An 18851-nucleotide genomic window follows, 5' to 3' on the forward strand; every position below is an offset into this window, starting at 1 on the left:
TGGCTGCCTTCTAAAATGGCCATCAAAATTCCCCCAAGCCAATTATTCATTAGGTCTAAAATGGCTAGGCAGGGATATAAATGGGAGTAAATTTCCTTACCCCATTGTCTATTGTCCCTTTGGTCTAGACATGGGGAGTAATCAGGAGCTATTTGCCTGGAAATTCCCTCCCCAACCTTTGAGCAAGAAGGGGTTAGCGTGGAGTGGGGACCCAAAGCAGACCACCCCACGGCACTTGTCAGCTGTGCTGGCACAACGGGGAAGCTGTATCCCCCTGGGAAAAGGGCTGTAGAAGATTACTTCTCCCCTAGAAGAAGAAGGTCATAATTTCTTTTGCTGGTGTGCTCTTAGGGCAACTTACAGCAGCACTACCCCTTACACGGGGCTGTGTCTTAACACACATTCTGCCCTTAGGCTTTTCTAAGGCAAACTCCAACTGACTGCAGTGGGATGTTCCTCCTCCCTGCCTCCCCCTGACTAAGGACTGAATAAAGATCACAGGGTTTGATTCTTATAAAAAAAATAAAATCATGCATTTGAATCGTGGAACTGACCATAACGTAACATATGCTGATATTGATTGTCCTACTCAGGTAAAACTCCTACTGAAGTAACGGATTGGGACCCCCACATGCTGAATTTATGTACCAATTATAGTACTATTCCTCTATAATGTTTAGAAAGAAATGAGGAATTAGATTGGCTAGAGAGAAGGCATGTATTTCACCAACTGCACTAGCAGCCATTTTAGTCCAAGTCTACTCAGGTTTCTGGAAATCTCTAGTTTACACTGGGCACACGCAAAGGCTTAGTACAGGTGTTAATCACACCCAAAGTAACATGCTGATGGTTTAGTTGCATCTTCATACAGATACACAAACAACGAGTCATATCCTTCTAATTCTTGGAACTGGTGAGTCCCTATTTTATTAGATTAGTCTTTTCTGTTGTTTCAGTACTGATATCACTCAATTTGTTCTAAGTTTTTCAAATCGTTTCCCATCACCCAAATTACATTTCAAAGCTAAAAGGAAAAATTTAGTTTCATTTGGTGCAATTTTATTATTTTTAAGGCTGCAAATTGAAGCACTCTAAATTGTGTGTGTGTACGTGGGGAGGGGGATGTGATGAGGGGGAGGGTGTGAAATGAATCATGGTTCTGAAAGGTTTGTGTGCATGATTTTCGTATCACATTTGCCTTCCATTTTTTTGTGTATGCAGATAGGGGCAGAGATCCATTCTAATCTATACTCTGCAGTCTCATTGTTGCCTTCAAATTGTAAAAGGATCGTATCACCCTTGTCCTGACCTAGCTTAACCAATAATTATATATTGCTTGGGTTTCAAAGACTACAGCCTGGCTGAGAACATTCACACCTAAATAAAAGCCTAGTGGACCACTTAGCAGACAACAGTTTATTGTATCCAACTGCTTATATACAGAAATCCAATAGGGCTTAGCGGACACAACTACCATGGATCTCTTCAGGCTTAAAAAGGTTGTCATATCCTATTTTAGAGCATTTGCTGCATAACCCTTGGTCATATGGTAGCCTTCGGAAACAGTTCTCTAAGGGGAAAGACATATCTTGGAAGCCTCAGACATTAAAAACAATCATTTAAACTTCTAATTACCACCTTCAGGATGATTCCTCCACACAGTCACTCTCAATTTGCATGTCAATGAAAACTTTGTGCCTCTAGAAACAAAATTAAACAATGTGATTAAGCTTCCTACATACAGTACAGGATGTTTAAGGGGGAAAACAATCCATTGTAGTTCATTAATTATTTTCTGGTCCCAGGGAATTGACCACACAAAATCATAATAAGGCTCTGGTTTATATATTCAATCCCCTAAATGTTGTTGTGTCTACAGTCTTAATCTCTGTCAAATATGGCCCAACTTGTTTCCCTTAGTGCCAATGGATTTCTGGACATTCCTCTATTTTTTAAAGTGTCTTGGATACGTGTCAGAATTTTTTCCCTTCAAAATGGGCATATACTCTGGTACTTTCACCCCTCATTAGGAAGGGGCTCTTCAGTTCAGTGTGACTCATTGTGGGCCTGAACCAGAAGCCCCCATTCAGGCAGAATTCCCAATTGACTGTATTAGGGAGAGGGTTTTCCATGATTTAGGTCTTCAGGTTTGGGCCCTGCGTGGCCTTGGGAAATCATGTATATTATTGTTTCTGAATGACTGTCAACACAGCATTCCTGCATCCATTGAAGCCACTGGAGCCATGCTGATTTACAGCAGCTGAGGATGTGGCCCTTATAATCTAAGGACTGTTCGATGCCTCTTTTTTACCCCAGCTGTAAAATGGGTAAAATAAGCAGAATTATTTGAAACCAACAAGAAAAAAATTCACAAAAATGGCGCCACATTGTCTGACCCAGTCTTGCACCAGACTCTGAGTCTGCAGAGGTGGAGCCCGGTGGCTGGTAGAGCATCTTTGCAGAGCTCACTGCACAATTAGGGCCTTAGTATGAAGACAATTCATGGTCCAGAAATACTTTCTTTTTCCCATGAAATATCTGTGAAATGCCAATCTGTGATCATTTCCCATGAGCTAGAGATGGCTGATAGTTGGGAGGAAGACGGATCTTGGAGCAAGAATTTATCCTCATGAGAGGCATCTAACAGAACACATTCACTAGGCTAGACTCATTTTCCATTCTGCCTTTGACATGCCCAGACCTGCCTGCTCCAAGCTCCTGGGAAGAATATTCTCTCTCCTTCCCACATATTTTTTGTTGTTGTTGTTGTTGATGTTCTTTAGAAGACATGAACTTAGATTTATTTAAGTTCTTTGCCTAGGGAAAGAACTTTCAGGGGCTTTCCTGCTAAACTTGTCAGACACCTTTCTGTGAGAAAAGCATTTGCAGTGCTATGTCAATCATCACTGGACTGGAAAGTCATTGGTACAAACTGATGGTTGTGACATCCAGAAAGCTGATGAATAGGAAGTGAAATTTCTATTTCCCATCAAAACCATGCAACATTTTGCTTGGTTTTGAGGTAAAACTTCTTTGAGGGAAAAATTCAAAGTTTCGAAACCTGAAATTTTCTCTTAGACACAGATAAGTAGAGCTGGATGAAACTCATTGGTTTCAGATTGCCAGAAGTTTGGGTATGTTGGAATTTGCTCTTCTTCCAGTTTGGAATGAAAGCAAATTGACTGAAATTTCTCAGCAAACTTGATCCCTGAAAGTTTTGTTTAAGGAAGGCAGAAATATGGTGTTCCCAAAACAAAATATGTGACATTGACATTCTTGTCAGTTTCACAGCTGCTAATTGTACTCAGTTGCTCCAGGGTAGGGAGTCTGGTAGCCCCAGAATACTCCTCTGACTCTAATGGCTTCCAGGGTCCCTGTTGCAGGGCTGGAAACCTCACAGTCTTCCGACGGATTTCTCAGGATCTGTAGCCTTTTTGCAAGCCCTGGGCTAGGGACCCCAGAGCTTCCAGATTGCCAGGCCAGATGACTGGTCACTTGAGAGTAGGGAAGCTCAGGGATCCAGTTGGCCTGGGCCTCCAGAAGCTTGGTGTCTCCCGTCTTGGGGAAGTCAGCGTGATAAGACAGCCACTGGGCTCCAGACCTTGGGAGCTGATGTTCAGAACCAGTTCAGCTGGAGTTGAGAACTCCAGCTTGAGCAGGGGGTCTAGCAGTGATACCACTCTAGGAGCTAGAGTCACTGCTGTGGGAACACCTCTGGAAACCTGCCTGTGTTTTGATAAAAATATTGTCAAAACTGCCATAGATTCATTGAAACACTGTGCTTCAAGGAGTCACTATTTTCCAACCAGCTCTCCAGGTAAGAGCAGTTTTGAGTGAAAAGGGATCCTTCTCTTGAGCAGAAACCCACAAAATGTCATGAATTTGGGATATTTTTGAAAATCCAAATTAAAATGTGAAAAGTTTAATTTGGGGAGGAGGTTGAGTCTCTCAGAATTCTTCACACACCTCCAGTAATAATATGTGCCTGACTCCCAGGGTTGTAGTGAGTTTCAGATTTTAAACGCCATTTGAAATCTTTGCATGAAAGGCACTCAATAATAGCAAAGTACTGCATTATTATATAATTATTGATGATTTTCTATATTATTCTGAGGGGGGTTTTTTTCAAGAAGGGGAGAAAAAAAACACCACAACAATGGATTCTCCAAAGGGTTCTTGTATTCTTTTAAATTGAAAACCTCTTGTTCCTTTTATGTGACAAGCTCACTTTAAAAAACAAAAAAAGAACTTAAACTACTTTCCCATCAGTTTAGCCATGAATGAGTCCTGTGACAAATGAATACCCCAGGGACACTCTGGAGTTAATCACTAGATCCCCCTGTGTGACTGCCTTGATTACTTCACTTTTGTTATTGCAGAGCGGGAACTATTTTCTGCTTTACAAAAGCAAGAATGACTGACTTATGCACCCATTGAATCCTCTCATCCCCATACATACTCAATAACATACAAACACAATTAGAACATCATTTTATAGGAGAAATGGTTTGTATTTAGTTAGGTATTGCCATCACAGAGCTAGATTCTACCACCCTTACTCAAATTAAGTCATACCTAAAGCCCAGATTCTACTTTTAATACATGTGAGTAATCCTGCTGAGTTCAATGGGACAACTGACATGAGCAAAGTTAAGGGGACGTGTGGTGAAGTAGGGCCGTGATCCTTTAAAGTAGTCCAGCTGATTATAGTGGGGTTACCTACAGAATAAGATAATATTCAACCTGAGTAAGGCTGGCCAAATCTGACCTATAGGCTCAGCATTACTGTGGTTTCCATATATTTTGATCAAATGGTTAGATTTGCAAAGATATTATTGAATACATTAATAAAATATCACTCTCAAGTCAAGCCAAAAATATACAATAATGATGAACATTGGAAACATAGTAAAGGCCCTACTGGGTCAAATCCGGCTCTCCATCTTGTCCAGTATCCTGTCTCTGACAGTGGGCAACTCCAGATGTTGCCAAAGAAGGCAGAAGAAACACCACAGTGGGCAGTTATGTTACAACCTTACAAAATGTTTCCATCTAGTCCCCATTTTTAACAGGATTATGACTTAAAATATAAATGTTTATATTCGTACAAATCAAAGTTTTACTAAAAATGCATTTACTAATATAACTCCAGATATTCTTGTTATCCATTTGGAGAGCCAATATTTTTCTGAATCTTGCTACACACTTATATTATTAGTCATTCACGGCCCCTTTACAGCTGCTAGGATGAGCTTTGGTGAACTGTGAAGCCCAATGCTATAGGTCCTTTGATTATTGTGAGGAACCTCCACTGATTTATTAAAATTTGATTAAAAGGACCTAGGATGTCTAATGACCACAGGTTGTCAGAACCTCAGATTTACATCAGTTCTTTTGGTTTTCACATTTTACGCCTTCAACAGCACAATGTCCATTATCCCCATGCTGGGGCTTTTGGTAAAGTCCTGAGAGTGCTACCTATAAACCAGCATCACCATTTCCGCCAGCAACTCTTGTCAGTCTACTACCTTCCAGTTACTGCCCCAGCCCAACCCTGCTTTGTTTAAAAGATCTGAGAGAAGCATAGATGGAGCTCTGCAAAACTTCTGCAGTGAACATTGCGCCCACTCAGACTAATCCTGCTTCTAGCTTTGCTGTATTTCCACTGCTGAGGGAAAGGAAGTTCACACAGGAGACAACTTTGCTTCTTCCCTTGAACATCCTCCCCCCAGCTATGGGCTGGCTTCTCCTCCTTCATCTACCAAGTCCACTTACCTTTGTCATCTTCTGGAGGGATGGCCTCCTCCCCACTCCTGCTGTCTCCTGGTTCTTTGGGGTTCACTGGCTGACCAACTCCACTATCTTCTATCTTTAGAGATGTTACCACTGTCTTCACAATTCCCAAGGTTTTCTGGATGGTTAGGTGGGAAGCATCCTGACCCACATTTGGGCAGCATGAGAGGGAAACTCTCTTCTCCTGCCCAGCCAGGGTCACTCCATAAAACCTAAGGCAGCAGCTCAGAAACTCTGAGGAGTTCACTAGCAACTGAAGCCCTGTAATCCCAAGTGGCAGCTGCTGAAGGTTCCAGCCTCCGGATGAACTTCCAAGCAAACCTGATGGGGTAGCATGTAGTCAAACCCTTGTAAATTAACTGGCAGGGTGCACTTTGCCAACACCACTGTGAAGCAAACTCTGCAGCATTGTACAGGACAAGGAATGAAAGCTGAAGTAGAAACATCTTGAGAACTACAGAGAAAAAAGTTGATTAAGAAAATACATAGTTTCATTCTGTGAACTATTTCATGAGTTGGAGAGAGAGCTTTTCTCATGGATCGCCTCCTCATTCAACACTCCAGTTCCTCCCCATTGCCCCTGGCTTCCTTCTCAGAATATTTCAAAAGGTACTTCATCGATCCCAGTTTGAGGACATGAAACCAGTCTGGAAATTTTACATAAACACATATTTGAACATTGACTTAATCTACTTTGTGTTCTGCTTGAATGAAGCAAGTGCAAAGAACTACAATTTCTTAAATTTTGCACTATACTTTGGAAGCCTTTTAACGTGGTGTTCGCCTATTATGTTAGAGTGAAAATTTTTGTGCAAAAAAAGACAAAGAAAAAAGTTCCAGTGGTTGATGTTCCCCCACTCCCCGTATAGATACCACATATTCCCTGTTATGTTCGGGCTTGCATAAATAAAAATCCTGGTATATAGCATTGCTTTTCCAATGTTAAACCCTGCCTCAGAACACTGAGCAATTAGTGCATGTTATAATCCCCATTTTTACCAAAGATGAAATGAGTTAGAAAATAAGAGAAAGTACAGCAAGAGAAGGAGTTCATGTCAAAGCTATATTTGTAAATCAGGACATCTTGATTCTTATGACTATGTTCAAACCACACCTGTTTCTCAAATTGCAATAATAATAATAATAATGCTCTTTTTCTTGTTTGGGTTCAAGTCATTGCAAGGATTCTAACTATGCAATCCGGAGAAAACAGGAGAGGAGGGAGATGTTCTGAGATTTAAATTTATGGAGTTTTTAATGAGAGCTCCTGAGGCTGATTCACAGATCAAAATTATGCAGAGGTATATTTTTGTATTTTTTTTAAAAACAGATTGTTCATTTTAGCTAAGGCAAAAATATGATAATGGTTTATTCACTAGGTTAGGAGTGGGGCTTTAGGAGTTACTTACTAATGGGATTTAAATAAAAATTTTTAGAGGGCTAATATTTTATTTCATTTCAGAAATGTAATAAGTCTTACAAGTGGCCTTGCACAGCTTCTTCTCAAAGATACTGAACTATGATAACGATGTCTTGCCCTTGTCATGTAATTTCACAATTTGTTCAGGTTATTCCAATAATATCTACATTTCATGGGAGGGTTTTTACATTCAAAACTTCTCTGACATTTGTCATGTCCAGTTGTCATGGTTTTTTTCCTATGTCACCTTCAAGAACTGAGACAGCATGAGAATTGCCCAGAATAAATACTTTAAAATCCCCAATGGCGGCATCACCAGTGCCTCAGTCCTGTGAGTTGCTAAGCACCTCCACTCCTGCTGGCTATATTAGCACTTCAGGGCACTTTGCAGGAGGTGCTCAGTGCTCAGTAGACAAGGGACCTGGATTACCAATTACAAGGACATATATGTGGTCTTCAAGGTCTCAGGTCAAAACAGTGGGAGGAACTGGCAGGCTAGTACCAGAATATCTTAGCCAAACGGCACTGACGGCAGTTGCAGCAGTAACTGTGCCTTTGATTAAAACTTTTTTTTAACCCCAATTTTACAGAAATACGCTGACTACTGTTGAAACACAGTAAAATTGATAAAACAAAAGCTGTGTTTCTGAAACATGCAATCTCTTAAATACCTTAGATTTCTTACAAGAGCAATGTCTCTGTGTCGAGTAAAACAAAATGGACAACTGATCTTTTTTAAAATCGGTTACACATTCCTGACATGCAATAAAAGTGATCAAACATATACTTAACGGAGAGTAGTGATATGTATAAGGTGGGGAAGACTAGGAGTCTGATGGGAAGCTCGAAGGGAGAAACTAGGACTGCCTGAGCAAAGAGACTGGGACGAGGAACCTGAGTGGGTGAGAAAGATTTGGACGGGGGTGAAAAGCCTGTGGGAAAGGGGGAAAAAAAGAGGAATGGGATCGGGATAGTCTGGGGGGGGAAATGGTATGTGATCATGTAAATGAGGACTGTACCACACTGCACAAGGGGGCTGAATTAATGTTGCAGGGGCAATCTTAATACTGGCATTTCCTAACTTTGTCTTTGCAACATTAATGTTCATAATATTTGTTGTGTGTTATATCTATTAATGGTTCATCATAGGCAAAGTATTTCAGAATCCTCCAAAAAAAAAAAAAATCTGCACTTGTGAGCAGCCTGGGATTTCTGGCTAAATCAAAACTTGATCACTGCGTAGAAGTGAAGGTATCTTAGGATTTCCTGGCTCCCCAGTTTGAGGAATCGTGCAGGGTTACCCTGCTCCCAGTGTAGAGCAGGCTGAAAGATGTATATCATTTAGTTATCTCTGCGTCTCTCACTATCATAGTGTAATAGATATATTATGTTGTTTGTGCGCATTTCCTTGATATATGTTTACTTTAACAAAAAACCCAATATCTCTCTCACAGAATTGAACTAGGGTTGAAACAGTCGTTACAAGACATAATAGATACATGTTAGGCAATATCTTTAAAACAAACTTTATTAGAGCTGTGCTACACCCCATATACTAGTACAGGCCTTAGTCCATTTCCATAATACCCATTGCCTCAGTGTACTCTACCACACCTTGAGATCAATATATGACCTTACAGTATATGTGCAGGCAGAACAAAGGTGCTCATATACAATAAATGCTATAACCTACAAGAAACTAAATATATTCCAGGGAATTATTCATGTAAAACAATATAGCTGAGTTCCTCTGAAATTGTTTTCATTCCCATTCTACATCTCTGATTCACCTGCAGCTCAACATATGGTATGGGCAATGAAATTCCCTTGTTATTTTTCAGTGTCACTATTATGAAGGAGGGAGGGAAGAGATGAAAGAAAAACTTTGTGCTGCAGTATCTTGATGATTATGACAAATACCAGAAGTACATTTGCATTATTACCTCACATTTTAAAATTGTGTAGATCTTATAAATATTGTGGTGGCTATTAAAGAGCATTTCTTACGCTCCCAGAATGGGGTGGTATTTGAAACAGGGGCTTTAGTGAGAATCCACCAATACAATTTACACAGCATACTACTAGAGTAAGTATGTCCCAATGTGCAGAAAGAATAGCAACTATGGCAGGAGACCAGCTTGGCTTAGCAAAGAAGTCTTTGGCGAGCTTAAACACAAAAAGGAAGCTTACAAGAAGTGGAAGCTTGGTCAGATGACTAGGGAGGAATATAAACATACTGCTCAAGTATGCCGGAGTGAAATCAGGAAGGCCAAATCACAATTGGAGTTGCAGCTAGCAAGGGACATGAAGTATAACAAAAAGGGTTTCTACAGGTATGTTAATAATAAAAAGGTCAGGGAAAGTGTGGACCCCTTACAGAATGGAGGAGGCAACCTAGTGACAGATGATATGGAAAAGGATATGGGCAGCACAGAATGGGAAAGAACTGAGCAGCCCTCAGTGCTGAAAGAACAGGTTAAGGATTATTTAGAAAGTCTGGACATGCACAAGTCCATGCAACGCATTTGCGGGTGCAGAGGGATTTGGCTGATATGATTACAGAGCCATTGGCCATTATCTTTGAAAACTCATGGCGATTGGGGGAGGTCCCGGATGATTGGGAAAAGGCAAATATAGTGCCCATCTTCAAAAAAGGAGGATCCGGGGAACTACAGACCAGTCAACTTCAACTCAGTCCCTGGAAAAATCATGGAGCAGGTCTTCAAGGAATCCATTTTGAGGCACTTGGAAGAGAGGAAGGAGATCAGGAATAGTCAGCATGGATTCACCAAGGGCAAGTCATGTCTGACCAACCTGATTGTCTTCTATGATGAGATGACTGGCTCTGTGGACGTGGGGAAAGTGGTTGATGCGATATACCTTGACTTCAGCAAAGCTTTTGTTATGGTCTCCCACAATATTCTTATCAGCAAGTTAAAGAAGTATGAGTTGGATGAATGGACTATAAGATGAATAAAAACCTGGCTAGATCATTGGGCTCAACTGTAGTAATCAATGGTTCAGTGTCTAGTTGACAGTTGGTAAAAACCAGAGTGCCCCAGAAGTCAGTGCTGAGGCCAGTTTTGTTCAACATCTTTGTTAATGATCTGGAGGACAGGGTGGATTGCATCCTCAGCAAGTTTTCAGATGACACTAAGCTCAGGGGAGTGGTAAATATGGTGGAGGGCAGGGATAGGATACAGAATGACAAACAAATTAGAGGATTGGGCCAAAAGAAATCTGATGAAGTTCAACAAGGAAAAGTGCAGAATCCTGCACTTAGGATGGAAGAATCACATGCACTGCTACAGACTGGGGACTGACAGTGTAGGCAGCAGTTCTGCAGAAAAGGACCTGGGGGTTTCAGTGGACAAGAAGCTGGATATGAGTTAACAGTGTGACCTTATTGCCAAGAAGGCTAACGGCATATTGGGCTGCATTAGTAAGAGCATTGCCAGCAGATCGAGGGAAGTGATTATTCCCCTCTATTTGGCACTGGTGAGACCACATTTGGAGTACTGTGTTCAGTTCACTCCCCCGTCCCCCCAACTACAGAAAGGATGTTGACAAATTGGAAAAAGACCAGCGGAGGGCAACAAAAATGAGTAGTTCTGGAGCACATGACTTATGAGGAGAGACTGTGGGAACTAGGCTTGTTTAGTCTGCAGAAGAGAAGAATGAGGGGGAATTTGATAGCAGCCTTTAACTACCTGAAAGAGGGTTCCAGGGAGGATGTAGCTAGGCTGTTCTCAGTGGTAGTCGATGACATAAATAGGAGCAATGGTCTCAAGTTGCAGTGGGGGGAGGGCTATGTTGGATATTGGGAAAAAGTTTTTCACTAGGAGGATGGTGAAGCACCGGAATGGGTTACCTAGGAGGTGATGGAATCTCCCTCCTTAGAAGTTGTTAAGGTACAGCTTGACAAAGCCCTGGCTGGGATGGTTTAGTTGGGGTTGATCCTGCTTTGAGCAGGGGGTTGGACTAGATGACCTCCTGAGGTCCCTTCCAACTCTTACCTTCTATGATTCAAGTGTTTTCCAGAAGACCAATCACCATCTATGACCACACCTTGCTCACCAGAGCTATGGCCTGCTGGAATTCTCAGTAAAATTCCAAGATTTGAAGAGACAGTCAGATGAAAATAACCATGGCATTCCAACTAGTTCTGTGTTCAATGTAATAATTGAATTCTATGGTGTTGGAGTACTGCACATTTCTCCTGAGTTAGCACACAAAGATGTATGAAATACCATTCTTATACTCTGTTGTAAGAAATATCCTCTACATTCTACTTCAGAAAAAGATTTGTAGTAAATACAGGCTATCCTAGTATTTTGTTAAATACAGTACAGATAGACTATAAGAAACCAAAATTGAGTAATTTGAATAATTTAATTATATTTTTCATATTAATTATTAAAATAAATTGTTATTTTCTGAGATGAGTGAATAACTCACATGCCCATGTTAGTCAAATGATTTATTTGATGAATTTCACATTTTGAAATAAACTACTCAATTATTTTTTTAATTATTCACCCATCTTTAATAATAACTTTTGGCTTTTGAATGGTGGCTATAGTTTGGCAGTTTTCTTTTTCCTTACCCTTGTGAACATTTAATATTCTGCCACAAAGCTACATGTTTATAACCCATGAAATGGTCCTGAAATCTATAATTAGTTAAAACTGCCTTTAAAGTCAATGGCAGTTTTGCCTGATTAACAAGATTAGTATTGAACCCATTTATCCAACAGGCTAAACTAATGGTCGACCTTGACATAACTTAATTCTGCTCTCAATAAGCTTATTTAAGAGTCAGGGGTGAAATCCTGGGCCTATTGAAGTCAATAGTTATTTTGCCATTGACTTCAATGGGGCTATCGTTACACCTTTGATGTTCCACCATTGAAGTCTATGTGTCTGATTCCACACTGGTTTTAGACTAGCACTGCTCAATTTACTTCCAAGGAGTTACCCCTAATTTACATCTGTGTAAATTAGATAAGTAAGCCCCATTGAGTTGTTATACAGTGCCTTTTGAGCCAAGAATTTAAGCATGCTCTTAACTTGAAGCATGTGAGTAGTCCAACTGTCTCAGAGGGGAAATAATTCCATTGAATTCAGTGGAGCTACTCACATACTTAAAATCTGGCTTTACTGTAGCCTAAATGAAGGCTAATTTTGACCCATATATTACATATATCCATCCATCACTACATAGCCCTAAGTATGGATTGCTATAATGTATGCATACTTTGAAAGAACTGGGATCAAGTGGAACGTTTTGGATGTATAGTACTTTGCAGACTACTTTTGTGAGTTGCCTATTGTGCTCAGACATGGTGGTTGCCATTGAAATCTTTATACTTTTATCTTTTGTCTAATTAACATTATCCCTATATTCTGCAAATGCTGTGATAATTTTTATTACTTACAAATGACAATTGTAAAGATTTTAATGGCAACTTCTGCATTGCATGAGTGATTTGTGGAAAGCAATTCACTATTTAGCTTGAGTTTCTCTTCTCCTGTGTGCAGTCTCAGAGATTTTTCCTTTACACAGCTCCAAAACCAATGAAGGTGTTTATTTATATACATATATATTTTAAAACTGGTTTTAGGACACAATCGGTTCCAAGTTCTCTGAGTATTAATGTTATCACATTTGCTATTTATGTCTCCTGTTTAACACAACCTCACGTCTGTGGTAAATCCAGAAAATAGTGGTGGGTGCCAAACCTTTCATGATTCCCAAAGTCCTGATTATGATATACTATTCCAAAAAACGCCTCCAAACAGGGTTGCTTCTTTAACCATGGAAGGATTTTTTGTGAATGTTACCTCACCAGCAGGCAGCCCATATGGTGCCAAATCCTGTAAACTAACTATAACTAGGTATAAAATTCATAGGAAAAATGTAATTTATCACAAGTGCACAGCTGGTGTCTCCTTCTAAGTGGTTGTTTCCTAATCTGATACCAACCTGTTCACAGCCCTGCTCTGTTATTGAGCAATAAAATCAATAAATAACATGCATGCTCCCCTGAGAGATTAACCATTTAGTTCAGCTGTGAAGAACAAATGAAGGTCAAAACGGGAGTTGTTTTTAAAAAAAGTGTATGTGTGAGGTAATAGAAAGAAAGGCTCCTTTGGACTAAGTGCAATAAAAACATATCCTTTTTTTAGAGGAATTTTTATTTTTAAAGCAGCTGATTTTCAAGGTCAGATTTAAATTTAATTTTTCATTGCATGTGTTCATAAAAATGCCAGATTATGTTTTTGGGATACAACAATGCTATGTTGATGCTCTATCTAGGCAATTCACATTCACCAGCTTGTAGAGCACTGGCAGGGACAGACTGTTTCTTACTAATACAATCTTACTAATACAAATCTCGGTACGCACAGAGATTGGCTCAAGTTGTCTCACTGTCATTGGTCTTCCCTCCATTTCCTCCTCCGACCCCTGTGAAATTCCACTGTCGTTTTGCCTCTCTGTGCAATCAGAAGAAACAACGAACAAATGTCCCTTTAGCACCCCACTACTGTCTAACCTCCATTGCACCCCAGTCAGAGTTGGCTGTGCTTGGTCAACAAAGACCAAGAGATCAGAGATGTGTTGCTGTGGGTTCACCTCCCATCCTCCGGAGATGGAGGTGGAAATGTTGAGCAATGCCTCAGCTGCTGCTGACACCTCTGCCAGCACTGCTGGCCATTCTCTGAAATGCCACATTCTGAGGTTCCACAACTTAACTCAGCTATCAGTCATTTTGGTGTGTACTGGGGAACCTCACTGCTAGCACAGGCTGTGCGCTTCCTTTTACTTCAATATGGTACCACAGCAGGTATAAGGATCAGCAGTTAGATCTGAAATAACCAGGTCTAATGATCACTCAAAGAAAGACTCTCACTTGAGCCTAATTAGGCCTAATCTTTAAACAGTAGAGTGGGAGAGGGAAGGGTTAAATGGTGTGGTGCACGCCTAGGCAGAGCCTACTGTAGGAACACCTGTCTGCACCCTCTGTCTCCTTTCATGGGGATTTGACTCCCTTCCCCCTCTCTTAGAGTCAGTGCAGTTCAGTTGAGAGTGACCCCCTGAACCAGGGCATGCTAAGCACAGTTCTGTTGTCCTTTACTCATATAATAAGGTTAATAACATTTCATTACCCCTGCCTTTGTGCTTTGTAACCCATCACCATCCAAAACTGATCACTTTGGCAATGCAGCTCTGTCTGATGTATATCTAGGCAGAGTAGATGTGCTTATGCAAATATGTTCTTGTCCTGTAGTCTTTTCCCCCAGCTCATCACTAGATGTCAGGGGAGAGCTCATTCAACCCTGCTTACAGTGTATATGCCTGAATCTGCAGACAGCCTGAAACAAAGCATGAGTTGTCTCGTTCATCTTGTTGTTATGTACTCTGATGCATTATAAATATCAAGTCTGTTAACTACCAATGGATGCAAAAAAGCTAGATTGTTGCAATATGAAGAGCTATAGATTATCATGAGTGTTGTGTCATTTTGATATCTTATAGTGTCATGAGCTGTCAGAGCTTGAGCAGCAGAGATTGGGAGAGTGACTCCATTTACCATTTTCTAGTTTGATCACTGGTGGCTGCTGTGTAGTAGTGTGACTTGGATCTTTCTGTTTAGCAATGGGACAGACATAGCACAAGCAGGAATGGCACAAAATTCTCCTTGGTTGCTCTTTTGTTCCTCAACTTTTACCTGGAAGGAACTCTCTTGGGTTCTAGGAGTCAGAAGGTACTTTAATTGTCAAGATCATTCAAGTTTGTCCATGTCTTCAAAGATGTTTTTTCTATTTTCTGGTCACTCTAAAAACAAAAATTATAATCAGAATTCACTGCATCCAAATCTACCTAAGTCATTCTTCTTTGACAATGCTGCCCAGACCATGAAATCATTCTTGGGATTGAAATGTAAGCTAGTTTTTTACTTGTTGGAGATTGTTGCATGACCTTAGAGAAAATAACAGCTTCATAAGCACAAAACAGGAGCTCCCACATCCTGTGCTCATCAATATTGTGGCAGACTTCTTTGAAAAGTTTGCTAAATTAAGTGAAACCCAATGAACGGTATCACTTTTCTGTAACAGAGAAAATAGCTCACATTCTGCTGGTCTGGATTCATAGGTTTCTGGCCTCAGTGAAGACCAGTTTTCTCCAACAATAGTTGCTTTTTGCTTTGAAAAGATGGAATTATACAGCTGTATAACAGGGGTAAGTGAGATCATAACCAGATGAATACATGTAGGGTGTGTAATCTCAGATATATATTTGCTAGACTCACCATTACAGCTCAGTAAGTAGCACAAAAATGTCTATGTTGTGTTGGAATTTTTTAATGAATACAGGTTGGCCATATTGCCTCTTATACTTGCTTTCAGTGAACACTCAAGCAACTGTGCTTTGCTGTATGAATATTGATTGAAGTCAATGAATCTCTCCATTAACTTCACTGGGCATTGGATCAAGCCCACAGTGAAGATTTTGGGTATACATGTGTATATTCACAGGAACAAAATTTTACATTCCCTGGTGCAACAGATGTGGACATGCACTTCCAATTGGAGAAATGGCACTGCCACATGCCTTTTCTGACCTATCACAACAGCTCAACTAGCAAAAGATGAATGCTTATGGAAAACCATTCATGATCAAAATAAAGTTAAAAATGTTTGCCAAACAGTGTAGTGAATAACTTTGAACAACAAATTTGAGGAAGTTACATTCTGAAAGCAGACTTTCAAGAAGCATAAAAAGAACATTGAATGAGTTATTTATCAGCTTTACTCAACATTCTTTGTGAGAAATTTCTCACTGCAAAACAGTTCACAGAATGTTTATTCTTTAAGCTGCTCAGCAAACCAGCTGTTACACCTATATATAGACAATGATCATTATAAAACTGAGACCACACTCCCCCCTCCACTCTCTCCCCACACTTCATCATGCACAATGGGTATTTCTTAGTACTATGCATCTATATAACAGTCTGAAATAATGCCACTGAGGCTGTGGCAGAACTAAGCTAGTTCAGTGAGTGTTGCAGTAGACTGACTATTAAAAGAAGGAGGCATATAGTCAGTCTTGCCAGTCACAGAATCACAAGAAATAGAAGGGAACTAAGGGAGAAGATCTTTTTAATCTTGCCTCCTGTTGCCCATCGGGAAATATATTGACTTTTAAACAATTTAGTCCTCATGGGAACTCTGATCTTGGAAATAGTTTCCTTTGTCATCTTGTAGTTTTACTGCAATAATGGTAATTATACTTTCATTTATAGAGAAACACCCACCAAGATGCCCAGAGTGATGCACAAACAATTAAAAGTATGACACAATTACAGAATCATAAAATACAGACACTAAAGAGGAAAAAAAACACAAGGCAAAGTACTGCACCACTGTTTTGTAACTGTAATCCCCACAGGGTGATCCTTTATTGTGTGGTGAACAGACAGTCCATGAAACTTTGTTCTTCTGTAGGGGGACAACCTCCCAGCCCAAAGTATTTTCCTTTTTAAGGGAGGATCTTTCCTGTTTTCCAACATTCTCAAGCAGCATGGTAGATTTGATTCTCTTCCCACTTGCATTGGTTTTACACCTATATAACTCCATTGACTTCAGTGGAGTTACTCCGGATTTACATCAATGTGAAATCAGGATCAGGTCCAGTATGTCTAGTGTTTAGGAAAAGGAATATTTTGGACTCCTAGATTTAGTCCCTGATATGGTACTGACTCACTTCCTAACCTGAGGCAAATCACTAAGGACTAGATTGACAAAGTGGATGTGGACTGAGCATTGTAACACCTAATTTTAGGCATCAAGTGGGTTTAACACCCAACCCTCAATGGGACCTAGGTGCCTAATTTTGGCACTTCCTTCCAGCCCAGTCTCTATTTGGGATTCACAGTCACGAACCCTCTCCTGGAGTCAGGCACCTAAAACAGTAGAGGTTCCCCCCCTCCTCTCTGCCCAAGAAAAATGGTGACTCCCTTATAACTTCAGCCCAGTGGCTAGAGCATTCACCTGGGATGTGAGAGACCTGGATCTAATTCCCACATCAGGCAGAGAGCACAACTCTTTCACATCCTGGATGAGTGCTCTATCAGGTCACCATCTCTTCCTGTGTCTTTGGTATGTGTTTTAGTGTGCCCTGAACATATCCCAGATCAAGCCCTGAAGGAGATAGGTGGGGGAATCCCCAGTTTGTGAATCCTGCCAGGGCTTAGGGCATGAGACGCTGAGCCAGCTGTGAGCATGTGTAGTCAGTAAAATTTAGGTGCGTCAGGGACTTTAATGGTGGAAACTTAGGAGTAATGCCTAAATGTTGGATACAGGAGCCTAAAATATCAGTTAGGTGCCGGGGTCCTCTTGTCAATCTAGACATTAACCTCCTTGCGTTTGTTTCTCTTTCTGTACGAGTATAAATAATGCCAATCCCAGTGTGGTGATTTGGGGTCAGATTCTGATCCCTTCAACAATGTAAATCAGGAGTAAATCCAATGAAGTTAGGGGAATGAGGCTGGAGTAAAATTACTGTGAATACCTTCCATTGTGAAGTGCTTTCCCAAGCACATACCCTAGGATACAAAGAGCAGTGAACTGCAGCCACTCTGAGGTGGAGGATGGAAACCAATTGGTGCATAGCACTAACGTAGAGAGAAAATGTTGTACAAGGAACCCAGAGCAAATGCTTAATCATGTGAATGTTGTCATTGGATTGATAGTCAGTCAGGGCAGACAGAACTTCAATTTTTAAGGTCTTATCTGAAAACTCACACACCAACAAAAAAGGAATGTGCTTCAGAAGGATGAAGGACACTGTTGTGACTTTTCACACTGGCATTACTGGTTCCAGGCAGTTTTGGTATCTCAAATCTAAGGCACAGATGTTGGGGCTGTCCCCACGTTGCTACAAAAATGGCTGCCACAAGTTTTTGAAGCCTGCTACCATTATCAATCACAGGGAAAATTCCCATCTCATCCGTTAGGACTACTCCTCCTCAATGGCTTCGATGACCCCACAGACCATTCGCATCTGTGGACACAAATGGCTCCCTTGTTGCTCTTCCTTATTCCCCTGAACCCATGGGGTTCTTCCAGGCTCCCATATCTCTCTCTCCCTCTCCCTCTTTCCCTCTGCCTCCCCCCCCCATAACTGTCTGCTCACAAGAATGACTTGCAACCCTTTTGTCTCCCCCACTTCTCCCAGTTGCCTCTGCTTGCCAGCTGAGAGGGGAGAGAAGTATCCTAACTGACCTGCAGACATCAGGATACCCCAAGCAGGAAATACATCTCCAGTGCAGCTAGGCCCAGATCCTCAAAGATATTTAGGTGCCTAACTTCCATTATGAGGCACCTAAAATCCTTTGAGGATCTGGGCCGCAGCCCTAATATATATAGTTATCATGTAATGCTAAAGGGCCAGAAACTTAGGGCCAGATCCTCAGCTCATGTAAATGCCCTAGCTCCAATGACTTTAAGAGAGCGATGGAGATTTACATGATGATCCCAATTCTTTTTTTTAATGTTAGATTCTAGAAGTAACAGTTCACCAATCCAACACCACTTCTAGGCTTTCAAAATCTAAATTTACTTAAATGTAG

This window comes from Emydura macquarii, unplaced genomic scaffold, assembly GCF_026122565.2.
Source record: "Emydura macquarii macquarii isolate MOO-44397 ecotype Brisbane River unplaced genomic scaffold, CSIRO-AGI_Emac_v2 contig_2825, whole genome shotgun sequence".
In the NCBI taxonomy this organism is placed as follows: Eukaryota; Metazoa; Chordata; order Testudines; family Chelidae; genus Emydura; species Emydura macquarii.